The sequence below is a fragment of the Astatotilapia calliptera genome, chromosome 3 (genome assembly GCF_900246225.1).
Source record: "Astatotilapia calliptera chromosome 3, fAstCal1.2, whole genome shotgun sequence".
Classification (NCBI taxonomy): Eukaryota; Metazoa; Chordata; class Actinopteri; order Cichliformes; family Cichlidae; genus Astatotilapia; species Astatotilapia calliptera.
The window spans coordinates 37,173,507-37,190,785 of NC_039304.1; the positions used below are offsets into that span (position 1 = coordinate 37,173,507).

General features: G+C 38.6%; 1 pseudogene; it reads left to right on the forward strand.

Moving 5' to 3' along the window:
* The first annotated feature begins 2,212 nt into the window (after window positions 1-2,212).
* Window positions 2,213-6,002, forward strand: LOC113014468 (ladderlectin-like; annotated as a pseudogene).
* The last annotated feature ends 11,277 nt before the right edge of the window (window positions 6,003-17,279 follow it).

Sequence of the window (17,279 nt, forward strand, 5' to 3'; positions counted from 1 at the left end):
ATCAATTAGCCGGCAGCCTTAGTAGAATTCTGAAGAAGGAACGTCTTTCAAAGATAAAGTTCAAACATTATTTCACAAGACGTATAATTTAATCTTTAACTCACTATATTCAATTGTGTCCACCACGTGAACATATGTGAGTGCCTGATCAGCACTGAACTTTAAAATGGTAAACGGCCTGTATTTATATAGCACTTTACTAGTCCCTAAGGACCCCAAAGCGCTTTACATATCCAGTCATCCACCCATTCACACACTGGTGATGGCAAGCTACATTGTAGCCACAGCCACCCTGGGGCGCACTGACAGAGGCGAGGCCGCCGAACACTGGCGCCACCGGGCCCTCTGACCACCACCAGTAGGCAACGGGTGAAGTGTCTTGCCCAAGAACACAACGACCGAGACTGCCCAAGCCAGGGCTCGAACCGACAACCTTCCGATTACAAGGTGAACAAGACATTATCATGGTATCATCAATTAGCCAACAGCCTTACTCATATTCTGCCTTACTCATATTCTGAAGAAGGAAAATCTTTCAGAACTGAAGTTCAAACCTTATTTCACAAGATGTATGGTTTACTGCCTAACCCAGTATGCCCAATTGTGTCTACCATATGCAATATTTTTTAATTCCTGATCATTATTTAACTTTAATTTCTCCTTCATCGTTAAAACCCTGCAAAAATGAAAAACATAAATGTACAGCTTTAAAAAAAATAAACCAATTAAATTAAATTACATTAGTTAGAAAACTGTCTCATACTGCAATAAATTTAATGACATTTCTCTCATAAGAACTTGAGGTACAAAGTATTGATGGAGTTTATTTTTAAATAAAAGTAAAACTTAAAGAAAGACTGAAAATAACACTGATGAACAAGTATCTGTCAAGTGTTGCTGTGGGAGCTGATTATTGTGGACCCAAATCTGAAAGACCAGAGCATTCCCATTCCCAACATGTAACATACAGTGGGGCAAAAAAGTATTTAGTCAGCCACCGATTGTGCAAGTTCCTCCACCTAAAATGATGACAGAGGTCAGTAATTTGCACCAGAAGTACACTTCAACTGTGAGAGACAGAATGTGAAAAAAAAAAAAAAAAATCCATGAATCCACATGGTAGGATTTGTAAAGAATTTATTCGTAAATCAGGGTGGAAAATAAGTATTCGGTCAATAACAAAAATACAACTCAATACTTTGTAACATAACCTTTGTTGGCAATAACAGAGGTCAAACGTTTACTATAGGTCTTTACCAGGTTTGCACACACAGTAGCTGGTATTTTGGCCCATTCCTCCATGCAGATCTTCTCGAGAGCAGTGATGTTTTGGGGCTGTCGCCGAGCAACACGGACTTTCAACTCCCGCCACAGATTTTCTATGGGGTTGAGGTCTGGAGACTGGCTAGGCCACTCCAGGACTTTCAAATGCTTCTTACGGAGCCACTCCTTTGTTGCCCGGGCGGTGTGTTTTGGATCATTGTCATGTTGGAAGACCCAGCCTCGTTTCATCTTCAAAGTTCTCACTGATGGAAGGAGGTTTTGGCTCAAAATCTCACGATACATGGCCCCATTCATTCTGTCCTTAACACGGATCAGTCGTCCTGTCCCCTTGGCAGAAAAACAGCCCCATAGCATGATGTTTCCACCCCCATGCTTCACAGTAGGTATGGTGTTCTTGGGATGCAACTCAGTATTCTTCTTCCTCCAAACACAACAAGTTGAGTTTATACCAAAAATTTCTACTTTGGTTTCATCTGACCACATGACATTCTCCCAATCCTCTGCTGTATCATCCATGTGCTCTCTGGCAAACTTCAGACGGGCCTGGACATGCACTGGCTTCAGCAGCGGAACACGTCTGGCACTGCGGGATTTGATTCCCTGCCGTTGTAGTGTGTTACTGATGGTGACCTTTGTTACTTTGGTCCCAGCTCTCTGCAGGTCATTCACCAGGTCCCCCCGTGTGGTTCTGGGATCTTTGCTCACCGTTCTCATGATCATTTTGACCCCACGGGATGAGATCTTGCGTGGAGCCCCAGATCGAGGGAGATTATCAGTGGTCTTGTATGTCTTCCATTTTCTGATGATTGCTCCCACAGTTGATTTTTTCACACCAAGCTGCTTGCCTATTGTAGATTCACTCTTCCCAGTCTGGTGCAGGTCTACAATACTTTTCCTGGTGTCCTTCGAAAGCTCTTTGGTCTTGGCCATGGCGGAGTTTGGAGCAGGGGCGGAGCCTGGGGGTGGCTTACTGGGCTTAAGCCCGGGTTGTTTTGTCAGAAGCCCGGGGTCTTTTGGAGTGTAATTTTTTTCATAGTTAGATGCCTGGCTGACAACTGTATAAAACAAAAAGTACACACAATATTCGAAGCACATAGTGCACACTGTGGGAATTTACGACTGTGCGTGAATCCCCCCTGATATTGGTATGATCTGAGCTCAGGCACTAAGCGACTGAGCGAGAGGGCGGGGCAGCTGCTGCCTGTGAGTGCGCTGTTGGAGAAACGGAGCCAGCCATACTAAGGAGAGCTTAAGTTTGAGCAGGTACCAAAGCAAATCATTCGTACCGTACAAATAATGTAAATATGACGGTGCATCACGAAAGATTGATATCAAACTGATCACTTGACCAATATTATTTTACTTGCTCTTCAAGTGAATCAACAAATGGCGAAATGAAAAGCTGAACAAATGCTTTTTTTTTTTTTTATAGAGTCTTATCTTACGTGTGTTTATTTCATATTTTCAGTTCTTACCCTCCCCGACTAAATCCGTTTCAGTTATGTACTGAAATATAAGAATGGACATTAGAGGGCTCTTTCAAAGAAAAAAACTCAGGTAAATGTTATTTTATATATTATGCTTTGTATGTTGTTCAGTATATTTCTATGAAAAACAAGAGGGATTTCAGTACACAGCAGGATATTCACATTTGTAACCAGATATTTACATACACTTTAGGGAGAAAACATAAAACATTTTTACTGTACAACATCAATTTAGAGTAAACTTTTGTTTTAGATAAATATTGAAATATCTTTTGAATTAGTTAAATGTCAGAATAAAGAGAGACAGACCTGCCTATTTATTATCACTTTCATCAAATGTAGGAGTACATGTACACTAAGTTTATTGTTAATTAATAAGAAAACTCCAGACGATTCCATTCTGAGCTGAAGAAGCTTCTGATAGGTTAGTAGAGTCCATGTGAGTAAACTGGTGGCACAGCTGTGGATGCATATAAGGCAAAACACAGAGCCTGTTTCTGTGACATGGGAAAATCAAGAGATATCAACCAAAACACCAGAAAAAGAACTGTGGAGCTCCATAAGTGTGGCGCAGTTTTGAATACAATTTGGTGCCATTTGCAATTAAGAAATACAGATAGTTTCTCTCTTTACTCTTAAAGTTAACAAATATGTTTTTTATATTTATCAATCTAAAAAAAATAAACATTTAGTCTGATTTGATGTTACAATTTAAAAAGGTGTTTTTATCTGAAGAGTACATAAATATCTGGTTTCAACTGTATATTTGATGATTGTCAGCACAAAGAGGGAGAGAGAGGAACAGAGAGGGTGAGAGAGAGGAACAGAGAGGGAGAGAGAGGAGAATGAGGACAGAACAGAGATGGAACAAGAGCAGGTGAGACAAACATGTTAGTCAAATGGTTGTTTACCAAAAGTACCACCGTATCATAGGTACTCATGTATCTCGTACCTAGTGTTTCTTTTTAGGTTTGTTATTTTTCAAATTCTATATTTATTAAGTTATGCAGGCTTGTTTGCACAACAAGGCTAAATAATTATATAAACTTTTCTCAATCTAAATAGTGGACTTTGGTAGAATTAAAAAATAAGTGTAGTGCAGGTCTATGATGATTTTTAGTGCTACTATCATCTAGTTCTGATTCTGGTTCTGTCTTGGTTAAATACCAAGTAGTCCTGATTTTGAACTGTTGTAGTTCTGTTTTAATTCTGGATCAGTTCTGGGTCTGGTTGAATTGGGTTTTAGTCCTCGTGTCTTGATACAGCCCCGACTTTGTTCTGCCTTGCTGCTTAATTAAAAAACTAGTTGATGGTGTCCTGCATATGTGATATATTTTTTCCTATATGAAGTCATTCTTTTTTGAACAAAACTCAAAACAGAGCCAATTAATCTTTCAGTCATTTCCACATGCATACTACCCTTTTGGGCTAAGCCCCAGGTGTTTCAAATGTCTGACTCCGCCTCTGGTTTGGAGTCTGACTGTTTGAGGCTGTGGACAGGTGTCTTTTATACAGATGATGAGTTCAAACAGGTGCCATTCATACAGGTAACGAGTGGGGGACAGAAAAGCTTCTTACAGAAGACGTTACAGTTCTGTGAGAGCCAGAGATTTTCCTTGTTTGAGGTGACCAAATACTTATTTTCCACCCTGATTTACGAATAAATTCTTTACAAATCCTACCATGTGAATTCATGGATTTTTTTTTTTCACATTCTGTCTCTCACAGTTGAAGTGTACCTCTGGTGCAAATTACTGACCTCTGTCATCATTTTAAGTGGGGGAACTTGCACAATCGGTGACTGACTAAATACTTTTTTGCCCCACTGTATGTGTGAACTAATCATACAAATAACAGTATGAATATAATTGTCAACTTTGACGGTTAAATGTTTTACTTTGTCCTGCTCTTCCAGAAGATGGTGGGACAGAGGCAAAGCCATCAGGTTGGTCAACATTTTCAGGATTTTCACTGAAATTAATCCCATTTCTGTGACGCATCACATCAATATCCTGCTTATGTGCAGTTAAATCTTCAGCACAAAGTTGTTTTGAGGCCCTGGAGAGAAAATATTTCCAGAAATGTTACATATAACCAATATGTTAAAATACACCAACAAATATGTACACTTTAAAATCCTTAATTACTTTTACTCAAGTATTATTTCCTTGTCATCAGAAGAACATCTTGTTGAGAAGAGATGGTATTGGTACGGCAACAGATACTACCGCTATTTTCCCTATCGTTTGGATTGGGCTCATGCTCAGGTAAAAACAGTGATTTGGATTTTTTCATTTGTCCCATCTCTGTTAATTCCCTTTAATATTTTATAAAGTCCAGCTTGGTTAAATCGCTTTTTTTTTCTTTGAAATTTCTGGTGTCTGTTGATCTGCACTACAGAGACACTGTCAGTCTATGCATGCAAACCTGGCATCTGTACGCAACCTCAGAGAGTACCGGGTGATTCAAAGGGTCATATATCGTGCCACTCACAGTTACCCAATTACATGGCTTGGAGGCTCTGATGCTCAGAAGGTATATTACTGATCATGAAACAAAGGCTTGCATATCAAGCATTTTACTTTGATAATTTTCTATTTATGTACATAGTTTTAAATGCATTATTGTCCATTTTGTTCTGTTTTATAGGAGCATCATTGATTTTGGATCGATGGAACTCCTTTCAGTTTTACGTACTGGTGTCGCGGAGAGCCTAACAATGCTCGCCGCGGAGAGCCTAACAATGCTCGCCGCAGTGAGCACTGCATGCACATGAACTGGTCAAGTAAGTATATGAATAAAGTGTAATGCTGATGTTGGGGGTATCCAGACTTGTTTGGTGTGTCAAATACTTACACTGGTTGTTTCAGTTCAAAATAACAGTATCTTTCAGTTAATATTACATAACAAAACATTGTGGTATTTCATTAAATATGAATATATATGTATATATCAAATGATATCTATATATTTATGTATTTATATATGTTGTGAAACTATGGTCAAAAGGTGGTTTGCTGTCATAAAAAACGAAATCTTATCCTCAGTACAAATAAGTATGTGTTCATGTTATCATGATTTCACTTAATGTTGGTTTTTGGTGCTTAAAGGACACAAGTGCATGAACGATATCTACTGTCACTACCGATACCCATATGTCTGCGTCTGGAAAAGAAGATAATTCCTGGCATGATGGTATGGTTCACTGGACAAAGAAGCAAATGATCTCATATATCCCCCTTGAAAAATCCCATTTTACATCTTTACTTCTTTTTCTTTGCTGTAACGCTATATAAGGAACGACACGACAAGTGACATAAAGTGGTTTTCTCTTTCAACAGGAGCAAACTGAATGTGCAATGGAAAGAATGCTTTTAGTAAATCTTTATTCTCCAGAATGAACTTTTCTTTTTCGTCTTCATGATTAAAATCTCAAGCATTGAATCCAACTGGTCTGTGCGTGTGTTCCACATCTCACATATTTTGGGGTCTAATAACTAAAGTCTGAGACATCCACCTGCATCATTCCATTTAAGAGCAATCACGTCTTCGGCTCTGCTCATCTGCGTCTTATGTGCATGAAAGCTTTATGGTAGAAAATGTGAACATGCATAATGATTGCTGTGAAATTTTAGCTTCATATACACTCAGAAAAATAAAGGTGCCAACTGGAACCAAAAGTGATTCTTTAGACTGATGCCATAGAAGAACCTTTTTTGGTGCCACACTGCAAATTTCTTGTAGCTTGACAAGATTTATTGTCTTAAATTTAGCCAGATTATCTTGTCCATCTTGTTTTGAACATTACAAGCTAGTTTCCAGTCTCATGTGTTAGATGATTAGACTTGTTTCAAGTATATATTGCTTTTTTTCTTATTTATTCTGTAAATCCAAAAATGAACCATTTCACATTTATTTCAAGCAAAAATAGCTTTTAGATAGAGTGTAAAACAAAAAATTATCTTAAAATAAGAAACATTCACCTTTTTCCTTGAAATAAGAAAGTCAATCATTGGAAGGTATATTTATACCTGAGACCTGTCACAGATGTATTTGTTACCATGTAAAATAAGCCACTTTACTCTAACGGCATGATGTATAGCATCTTCAATCACCAAAAACTCCATATTAGCAACCTCTGATACAGGACCTAGTCCTTTCTCATTTACAGATATTGGATGCTCAGTTCCTGCTTCACTTTGACAACACTCCAGCAGCTGATTGTGCTTTACAAGAGACTTGCACACATCCTTAAAGTTTAATTTGGCTGACCATTGTTTTAAAAAAAACAAACAAACAGTGTTTAGACTCAAATTTCATACACGTATGACAAATTACAGGTCCCAGGGCAATAATCTGAGAGGGAAGATGCAGCATGTAATCTTCTATCATTTGTTTAGTTTGGACACAGTTTGTAAAGACGCAACTGGGGCAAAAAGTATTTTAACAATTTCAATTAAATCAAAATAAACTGGATAAAGGGATTTTTCTCTACAACACTGTCCAATAAGAATGGCAAAATCTTGATCAATATAAGCATTTGTCCAGAGGACTGTTTTAATCTGTTGTCACTTGAAGCTAAAGTAGCATTAATTTTTTTTTATGAATTATAGAACATTTTTTGAGACATTTTATTAAATTCAATGAGTTTATATTCCAAAAATCTATTTTTCCCAAAGTCCGTTTTTGTTTCATAATGGGGTTTTTCATAATGGTGTATTTATTTCAGAAGGTCATTTAACAACTGAATTTCTTATTCCGGCAATCAGGGTCAGTGGGTGGGACCTGAACGCTCATTGGCTGCTGCTTAAACAGGTGCTTAAAATTAAAGTGTCTCAAAATGTTTCTATTGTTACAAAAAAGAATCGTAGTGAAATAAATATTTAATTAAATATTATAAAAATACACAATGTAAAATAAAAATTAAATGACACGTTTTAACACTTTGGTGTTCCATAGTCAAGTTTATATTAAAAAGTGAAATAATGTATTAGCACCAGAGCTGGGCAGTAACGCGTTACTGTAATCTGATTACTTTTGTCAGGTAACGAGTAAAGTAAGGGATTACTATTGCAAAAACGGTAATTAGATTACCGTTACTTTCCCGTAGGAACGCTGCGTTACTGTGTTACTAAAACCATGATTTTTTTGCGAGAATGTCTCATGACAGTGACGTAAGCGAGTGCGACGTTTGTGACAACAGCTGTGTGCAGATCAACAATGTATAATATATTGAGTGCGGAGAGAGTATGAGCATGCAGCGTTTAAAGCGTGGAAGTACTGACCTTACTTTGGTGTCGAGCCAAACGGACTTTAACGTGTGTTTGAACGAGCTGACGGTTCACTCGTTAAGCCGAAAGAAAGATGCTTTAATCACATGAGTCACACATGTGTCCACTGTACCATCTGGGAACTCTTCTTGTTTCGTAATAACACAAACACTAAATCCTCCTTCTCTGGTGCTGTTTTGTAGCAGTGTATACACCTGAGACTGTCACCTGTCTGTCTGTCCTGCACTCTCTCTCTTTTTCTTTCTCTCTGATTGTGTAATAAAAGTATGAACATGTGTTTATAAGTTACACTTGTGTTTGAATCCTGCAGCTTATCACACATTTGATTTCCATGTGTGACAACTGCAAGTGTCCAGAGTGAGGACAGACTGAGGGACTCACTACTTCACATCATCTGTGAGGCTTTGCACCCCTGATGATTCACCAGGACAAACTCAGCAGTGTGTGAGGAAGAGGAGGAGGAAGAGCCAGCAGCAGCTGACAGATGGAGAGAATAGACGGACTGTTCCCTGTTTGTGAAGGACTGCTAGGAAAGTTTAACATAACTAATTGTCTGTCCAGAATCAGTCTTATTAGGTAATGTTCAAATAATTTGATCCTCCCAGTGTTTTCAGTGTGGGAGAAAGTACTCAGGGCCTTCAAGTTACACACTATGAAAGGCAGCAACAAGTTTAATGTTCAGAATAATAAAGTATGTATCAGCAGCAGAATGGACCTAAAAATAAATGTTTGTTCCAGTTCTATGAAGCTTTGAGTATTTTGGATTAGTAGCACTGCTGTGTTTGTTGCATCATATTGCTGTAATTGTTTATATGCTTTATATATTCTGAGGTAAGTTGATCTATAGTGTTACATCATATTCTATAAGGATGTTATGTGTTTGTATACGTTCTGCCCAGTTTGACCCATTTAGCAGACGTCAGCCTGTTTAAGGCTCTGACGTCTATTCTGTATGACTTAAAGCAGTGATGACATGGTCTGATTTTCTCACCCAATAAAGGAATATTTCATATATCAGTCTACTCTTCATTCTATCAGAAACAGTTTTCACAGCTTGTACATTTTCTTTTATACATATATGTAAGCATTGAGCCACATTTAGTAATGCCAACATACTGAAGGAACAACATTTGTGTCACGATCCTGGGTCTTATGACCCAGTGTTTTGAGTTTAGTTTATTTGGATGTTTATATGATTAAGCTCATTAGGTTTTCTAGTTCATTTGTTATTAGTTTCCCCTTGTGTCTTCCAACCCCTGTTAAGACTCCCTTGCCCTTCATGTGTTAGATGTCTGTTATGTTGTCAAGTTCATGTAGTCATGTCTGCGTTTCATTATGTTTCCTATTTTATTTTCTAAGAGGTTCTGTGTTTTGTTTTACTCTTTCCCTGTGGCGTTGTTATGTCCACGTTGACCACAGTCTGTCAGACTCGGCCCCCACCTGTCCAGCACCATCACACTCAGCACCGGGTCTCCACAAGGATGTGTTTTGAGTCCCCTCCTGTTTACGCTCTACACATCCGACTGCTCCCCTACCCATCTCTCAAACACCATCATAAAGTTCGCGGATGACACCACAGTAGGGCTGAACGATTATGGAAAATAATCTAATTGCGATTTTTTTGCCCCAATATTGCGATTGCGATGCGATATGCGATTATTTTTTAAGGTCTTTGTCTTCTGTATTATTAAACAAAGACAAGCAATACATCATATAGTATGGCCAATACTATATTACATTAATTTTAAACTGTTCTTTCCTGGAAGACAGACCTCTGTTATGATGACATGAGGTGATGCATGAATTGATGACTGACATTTTTATTTAACTTCTTCAATCACAACAGTATATTTGAACATACACAATAGTTTATTTTTAGCTTACAAACATCTGAGCATAAAGTGCTGACAAGGAACCCTGGTGTAAACATTAAAATGAAAGTCAGTACAATGTGCAGATTGCAGAAATATACATAAAAAAAATCAGTGGCTTTACCACACTCAGTTTTTCGACATCTGTGAACTACTAGACAGTCATTCAATTAAAAAATAATATTAAATAAATAAAACTAATAAATAAAAAATACACACATCTTACTGATCTTTGCAGTCAGTAACATTACACATAAAGTGCAAACATAATAGCAATTGTATAAACACACACACAAACACGCCTTTAAAATTTAAAGGCGTGAAATTGGACGGTCTAGCCTTCTGATTAGCGTCACCGCTGTCTCGGTGGAGTTTATTAAACTCGGCTGTCTGCTTCTTGCTATCTAAAATATAACCAGACACTGGTGTAAATTCTCGACTGTCTCATACTTCTGTTTAATAAGTTTTCTGTTTGACGTTTAGTCAGCTGTGTGAAAACCAAGGAGGAACCCACCCGGGGGATTAATAAAGTTTTATTTTATCTAATCTAATAACTTTAATCTCAGCCAAACCGATTTACTCACGAACAAACAAAACACTGAAAAAAGCCCAACAATAACATTTTTAGGTTGTCTAAGTGACTTATATATTACGTTTAACCCGAGCAGCGAAACTCCGCGGTGATCTGAAAATGATGTGCCGGGAGTTGTGCCGTTCTCGGCCGCATCAGTAACCCTCGAGCTCCCGGCTAGCTGTCGAGCTGGTGGGTAGCAGACGCCTCTGAAAACGTCGAAGCACTTTTGCAAATATGCGATATCTTGATAAACCGAGCAGATATTTGATGTTTACACAGCTACTTTCTCGCCTGAAAATATGTTAAAAGTTTATTTTGTGACCCAGAAAGATTAGTATGAGTAATTTTAAAACTTAGTAGCGGCCGCCATTGCTGGAAACTGGAGTTTGGCTGGGCCGCGCTATGAATTCTGGGATGTGGTAGTAATTTGGACAGCCTTCGGCACGTCGCTGTGACGTAATCGGTCTACAAATGCGGCCTCAGGAGGATGCAGCCCATGAATTTGGACATGTCCAGAGTATAATCGCAGCCTTTGCGGTTAGAAAATTGCACTTGATCATGTCGCGATATTATCGCAAATGCGATATATCGTTCAGCCCTACACCACAGTGGTTGGACTCATCTCAAGGGGGGATGAGTCGGACTACAGAGATGAGGTCAACAGACTGACTGAGTGGTGTTCAGTTAACAACCTCCAACTGAAGACCACGAAAACTAAAGAACTTATCTTGGACTTCAGGAGGGGCAGAGCAGACCCGGTCCCACTTTACATTCACGGGAGCTGTGTGGAGAGGGTACGCTCCATGAGGTTTCTGGGCGTGCAGATATCTGATGACCTCTCCTGGACTGCAAATACTACAGCGGTGGTTAAAAAGGCCCAGCAGCGTCTCCACTTTCTGAGAGTGCTCAGGAGGAACAACCTGGAGGAGAGGCTGCTGGTGACATTTTACAGAGCCACCATAGAGAGCATCCTAACGTACGGCATAACAACATGGTATGCAGGGTGCTCAGCTGCAGACAGGAAAGTACTGCAGAGGGTCATCAACACAGCCCAGAAGATCACTGGCTGCTCTCTGCCCAGCCTGGAGGTCACTGCAATCTCTCGGTACCTCAGCAGAGCTGGCAATATCATCAAGGACCACTCTCACCCCAGCAACCAACTGTTTGAACTATTACCGTCAGGCCGACGGTACAGGTCACATAAAACCAGGACAAACAGATTCAGGGATAGCTTCTTTCCCAGAGCTATCACCGTAGTAAATAAGCACAAAAACAATTGAACCTGCTTAGCTATACCATACCGTCACTGCCATTATATTATGCTGCTATTCATACTGTCATTATATTAATGCTGCTATCCTGTATATATCGTACTTACTATTGTTTGAGTACTTGCGATTATTTTATTGTACTTTTTATATTTTACATTTATATTTATTATTTATCTTGCACCAAGGGAGTGGCACTCCAATTTCGTTGTACTCTGTACAATGACAATAAAGGCTATTCTATTCTATTCTAAAGCAGCTTTTTGAGTTTAATTTTGTTGTCGTGAGTTTTGCGTTTTGGTCCTTCTCCTGCCTGTACACAGTCGAAACATGACAATTTGTCTCTTATATATGATACACCTATGTATACACTGTCAAAGATACTTTTCTTTGAGTGAAGATTTAAGGTGATAAGACATATAAATAACTGCAACTTGAATCTGTACTGAAGCTCAGTATTTGACACAGAGTTCATGTTCACTGCTGTAATAGCTAATAATGATTAATATAATAACTATAATATTGGCCATATTATATTTACATTACCAAATTGATATGACTTTAGTCTCATGAACAACATCAGCTAATTGTTATTTACTAACTAATCTTAAATGACTGTTCAGTACAGAAATGAAGCCCAAAAATTATGTTTTACTGTCCTGTGGTCTCAGCCTCAGATACTTATCAAATCACACAAAGCTCTTGTAGAAACAAACAAACAAATCAACAAAAAAAATTTGTTCTCCTTCATTTTTGTCAAACAAAGTTGTATGACACGTTTCCAGCGGTTAGTATCATGGTTGCTAGGCAACCTGGGAAGCGCGACGGAGACTAGACTGTCCCATACAGACAAACTTGCTGTTTATTTTGCAAATCGAGCTCAACACTGCCCCTAGCGTCCTGGAGCACTTCCATAGTGTTTTGGAATTTGCATGTGTTTTGGGGTTTGCAAGTGTTTTGGATTTTGTACGTGCTTTGTCTCTAGGGGCCACCGTAGCTCTGTCCATTATCTCACTGCTTTAATCAAAGGACACGAGGGAACAGGTTTGGACTGGATTCTGTTAAGGTAATTAACTTTTTCTTGCAAACATTTAAGGTTCTTTTAGCTTTGACTTACTGTAGTAACATCAGTCGTGGTCAAATATTAAGTTTTACCAAGGCAGTGTTTATGTTTTATGACCAAAATTACATTTAACCAACACGTGTTTATTCAAATTTTATTTGCAAGTCCAGTTTGGGTAATGAAATTAAAGATAACACAAGGGAATAAAATAATGCACATTTATGAAAGACATCTTTACCTATAGATTTACTTTAAGCTTCATTTAAAGTAAAGTAAAACCTGACATTTTTTCGTCTGAGTCTGAGACCTGACATTTTTTTCGTCTGAGACTGACACCTGACATCTTTTTTCCCAAGACCTGACGCTGTCCTAAAATGTACACCGTACAAGTTCCTCCCTTCAAATCCCTCCCACTCTGAGACAAGGAGCTGAGAGAGAGAAAACAAGGGTCAATTATAAAGAAGAGAGAAAAGTGAAACCCTCCTCAGAAGGTCTGACTTGCATACCTGCAGTTGACCTGTGATGGACTCCAGTTTGGCGTTCACGCCATCCCAGCGGCGGCTGCACTCCCTCGCCAATGCCAGCAGCCGAGTCTGCAGGGTGCCCTGGAAGAGCAGAGTTACTGTTCGACTCCTCCTGGTCAGGCTCTCCAGCTGGATGAGCCGAGGTCTCCCCTCTTGCCGTAGCCTCTGAACACACAAACACAAATTGCATCTGAAGCAGGAGGTGCAGATTGTTTTTGCTATTCTTTTCTAAATCCATTCTTGATCACGTGGAGGTATTTGGAAAACTTTTTGGCCACCGGACGACTGTTGTCTCGCAGAAAGTCATATCAAATGTATGCGATACACAATCAATTCACAAGAACACATTATAAAAAACAAGTTCAGTTCTTGCCTGATTTCAACTGAATTCTGCATCAAAACAGGGTGACAGAATTAAAACGAGTGTTTGCAGCAAATGTGAGCACAAAGCCTCACTTTGTACAAGCCTGCTATTAAAGTTCTCCTCTATGCAGACGACTTTCCTGTTTTGAAGGCACAACTTGGATCTGCTGTACAAATCTTATGGATACACGCTAAATGAAACAGTAGTGTGCACGACTCCAGATTCTGATCCCTCATCCTAATAAGTCCATAAACCAATGGCTGACATGGGTTTTATCATAACGGTGATAAATATACAACATATGTTCTTAAGACTAAAAGTATAATACAGATTTTAGTCTGAGAGATTTGATGTTCATTTACCTGCAGATGCCATAAATGTGCCTGCTCCGTGGTTTTCCACAACGTTTTGCAAACTATTTAATACAGGAAGTAAGTGAACTAAAACAGGTCATCTTTATTTGTGAGAGGACCATATTAATGAAACAAACCTCAATGACATCATAGAGATCCCTAAAGATGCTCCTGCTACTTTTCTTCCTCCTCATCCTAAACTTCCTTCTCCTTGTACTCAATTGTAATTCAGTCTAATTGTGTTTCTCCCTCCTCTTTCTCATTTTGTTGGAGCTGTGAACAGAATTACTGTGAATCTGAATTAATTTGTGCAAACAAGAAAAATCTACAGCTTTTTGGTCAGAGGTGCTCTTGTGATTTAAGCCGGGTAGAGTAGATTTATGTGTTGATGCTACCTGCTTCAGCTCTGGCTGCTGAGTGATATTTACACCCTGGCTGGATTACAAACTTTAACCACGTGCTGAACTATGGGCCAGTGTTGATACCTCTTGTTAGTATGGCGTCTGATAGGTTTGTAGCTTAAACCTATTCGCTGGAACGTTCAAGACAATTCAGTTACACAGCAAAAAGCATTGACACCAAGCAGAGCTCTTTATGATTTTCGTATACGAGGGAGACCAACTGGACAAACGTTGTTCCTTCGCTTGACCCCAGTCGCTCTCGTCCGCTCCCTCGTAACACTGCTCTTTTATTGAGGTTACATGAATATACATAGGTTCATTAACATATGACGTCTACATACAAAGAGTACCTTGCCTGTGCGTTGTGTAAGCATGTGTGTGTGTGTGTGTGTGTGTGTGTGTGTGTGGTCAGAGTGTGACCCCATACATGACTTCCCTAAACCTGCTGGTCTGGAAATCCAGCAGTTCATTCTAAACAAAAGGCACTTGGAGTAAAACAGATATAGATGTGTTTGCTATACCATATATCAGCAAGAAAAGATACGACCTCTTCCCATGACCCTAAGATTGTGAGTGTGAATGCCAGAACTCTCTGGAATGCACACGAAGTCTTTGCAGACTCCTAAGTCACTGCAGGCTCCTAAGGATCACACATCCTATCACTACACAATTGATTATACACCTCTAAGCATATATGGTTAAATATCTCTAAGCATAAATGACAATCAACAATACAAATCTAACAGCGTCTTCTTGGCTTAATGTATGATGGTCGATAAATGAAATGTACAAAGAAAATTTAACTATATTACAAAAGGACATTATCTTGGTAAGATCAAATGATCGGAGCATAACTTGTCAACTAGTCCGAAAATAAGTTATACAGGAACAGTCAAAGACACACCTTCTCATGTCACATTTCTATTCATTCAAAACACTTATGCATAGCTGTATTTTATACAGCTCTTACAGAATTCAAAGTACAGGTTCATGTGAGTATTAATGTACGGCTCAGCTCTACTGAATTTCTGAGTTTCTAGAGCAGACACAGAGCTCATGTCACAACAGGCTTCGGGCGCCATTTTAGTGACTTTAACAATATTATAAATTTTAATATCGGTCTAGCTGGCATTACGTTATGTACGCAGCACGCAATTGAACCACATATTTTAGAAGCCAAAGGTTAAAATTAGTTGGGAGCATCTTCACTTAATTATAACAGTGGTTTTTTCTTTTAAGAGAACAGTTCTGTATACCGATACTAAATTGCATTAACGTCAACGGCTAAAGTATCTAACACAGCTAATCGCTACTGTTAGCACAGCATTAACAACAAGCTACAATGATGAGTAACAAAAACAAAACAGTAAAAAGGTTTTTAATGAAAATGTTATACAACAGTCCCAGAATCCAGAGCTTCAAAGATCAGCAGGTACTCAAGACTGTTATCCGCGATATCTCACGTCTCTCTCTCGCTGTCATTTGGCTCGAAACACATATTAACAAATTGCTCAGTGATGAACAAGTACTGTTTCCACCATGTGGACAAAATACTTCATTTGTTATCTCTGCTGAATAATACATTCATCCATGAAGGCATTTGAACTTCTGGATCACTGGGTACTTCATGCCATATAAAGCCAAATTGATTTGTGATTGTATAGTTTTTATTTCAACATGAAGACAAAGGGGTACTAAAACTAGTCGCAGAGGTGAAATGGATGATAAAGTGTGCATATCAGACCTAGAAAGTCATTCTCATAGAGGAAGTATTAAAAAAACAAAGCTTCTAACTTTTCTGTCTTTTTCCATGGCCTCACTGAGTCACAGCCTGCTTTATGAGTCCTATAAACCAGCCAAGCACAAGCCAACCTGACACCCGAATAAGGTTGAAATTTGATAATATTGTTGTGCTTTAATATGATCGTTAAAGTGAACCGACCATAATTGTGGCATGATCGGTTAGCCAACCATCTTGATAACATTCTGAAGAAGCAGCCGCTTTCAAAACATCCTTTAACTCTGAAGTTGTGTCACAACAGATGGATTCATAGCTACCAAAATATTTTTAAATGTAAACTGTATCGACAGAAATGTTTGTGAGCTGTGACTTTGTTTTGTGCCTCATCCATGCCAAGAAACTTCCAATAGCAGCATTCCTGCTCTACAAGAAAGATACATTTAGTATGTTAGACTTTGCTGGGAAAAATTAGAAAATTAGAAATATTTGCAGTGACTTCCAGATGGTATTGCATGGTGGATCAAAATCTGGTGGTGCTTATAATATTAGAATTCCATTCATTTTGACAAGATCCTCAACATCTTTGGTTGAAATGCAGCCTCTAACTACGACAGAGGCTACACCATGTTTTACATATGGCTATACCCATATGGAAAAGATATATATAAATCTTATAAAGTTTGTATCTGTCTTGTGTGAAACTTGTATGAAAAGCATATAAGTGTGAAAACAGATATAAGATCCCTTGAAAAATTATATAATGAAACTTGTATGTTTTACTAAAACAATGTATGAAAGTAATGCAAAAGTGGCCACTTTCATGAGTAAATCATGTAAGCCTTATATGATTTACTCATGAAAGTGGCCACTTTCATGAGTAATCACATATAAGTTTTTACTATTTCTTTTCCGTATGGGTAGACACTCACTGTGCCTCCCTGTCGACTTTTTTCTTCTGGCAAAAATCTCAAATCTTGATTAATTACTCCTTCACACCTGATACAACTGATTTCCGTCCAGTTCATGTGTAATTTGGCATACTCCCTGGCTCCATTAGT